The 1337-nt window shown below is 42.6% G+C and overlaps 1 non-coding gene across 1 annotated transcript; it reads left to right on the forward strand.

Moving 5' to 3' along the window:
* The first annotated feature begins 875 nt into the window (after positions 1-875).
* Positions 876-982, forward strand: LOC127078033 (small nucleolar RNA R71). Its single transcript, XR_007787781.1, has one exon. It is a non-coding gene; the product is annotated as a small nucleolar RNA R71 (small nucleolar RNA).
* Positions 983-1337: the final 355 nt, after the last annotated feature.

Raw genomic sequence — 1337 nt, forward strand, 5'->3', positions numbered from 1 at the left:
TAGAAGTTTTGGACTCGCTCATTGCTGGGTTATGAGGCCCTTCGTAAGTGGTCTCACTTTGTAACGAGATAGCGTTAGCTTGCCCTCGAGGGTTTGGTTGAGGTTGTCCAGGGAATTATCCTCCATGTGTAGTTTGTGGGGCTTGGTTTTGTGCTACCTGTGAGATCTGGGTTTCAAGCATCTTGTTGTGAGTGATTATCTGATCAACATTGGTTCCTAATTGCGTTATAAGTTCGTTTACGTGAATGTTCTAGTTTAGGAATTCTTTATTTTGCTGAGTCTGGCCCGATATAAAGCTCTCCATGATCTTCTCAAGGTTAGACTTCTGGGGCACAACTTGCAGAGGTTGATTTGGTTTTTGGGCTTGATAACCTTGCAGTCTCTAAGGTGCATGATTTTGGATAGGGTTCTGGTTTTTATAGGAAAAATTCGGATGATTCTTCCATCCAGGGTTGTAAGTGTTTGAAAATGGGTTACCTTGGGCGTAATTCACTTGGTCGGTGTTCAGGTTGTTTAAAAGGTTACACTCAGCTGATTCGTGTCCTTTAGATCCACAAAGTTTGCACTCTGTATGAACTACTGCTGCGGTGTTAGTGTTTGTAGACATATGTGCGATCCTAAGGGCTAAAGCGTCCATTTTTGCCTGCATCATGTCTAGAGAGCTTATCTCATGTATTCCACCTCGGGTCTCCTTTTTCTCTATTGATGCTCGTTTAGTTCCCCATCGGTAATGGTTTTGGGCCATATCCTCAATTAGGTCACAAGCTTCAGGGTAAGGTTTGTTCATCAGCGCGCCACCTGCGGCAGCGTCGATGCTCATCTTGGTGTTATAATGGAGTCCATTGTAGAAGGTATGAACGATCAGCCATTGTTCTAGGCCATGGTGTGAGCAGACTCTTAATAGCTCTTTATATCTCTCCCAAGCTTCGAAAAGCGATTCTCCTTGGTTTTGAGTAAATCTAGATATTTGGTTTCGAAGAACAACAATCTTACTAAGGGGAAATATCTAGCAAGGAATACTCTCCTAAGGTCTTCCCAAGTAGTTATTGAGTTAGCTGGAAGTGAATCCAACCATGAACATGCTCTATCCCTGAGGGAGAAAGGAAATAATCTTAAACGGATCGCATCAGGTGAAGCGCCGTTAGATTTAAAGGTGTCGGCTAGTTGGATAAAAACTTTTAAATTTTGATTTGGGTTCTCAGTAGCGAGACCCGCAAATTGGTTCTGTTGCACTAATTGCAACAAAGACGATTTTAGTTCGAAATTGTTAGCAGGAATAAGGGGGTTTACTATACTCGAACTAGGTTCCTCGTTAGAGGGTTGGGCAAATTCCTTAA

This window comes from Lathyrus oleraceus, chromosome 4, assembly GCF_024323335.1.
Source record: "Lathyrus oleraceus cultivar Zhongwan6 chromosome 4, CAAS_Psat_ZW6_1.0, whole genome shotgun sequence".
Lineage (NCBI taxonomy): Eukaryota > Viridiplantae > Streptophyta > Magnoliopsida > Fabales > Fabaceae > Lathyrus > Lathyrus oleraceus.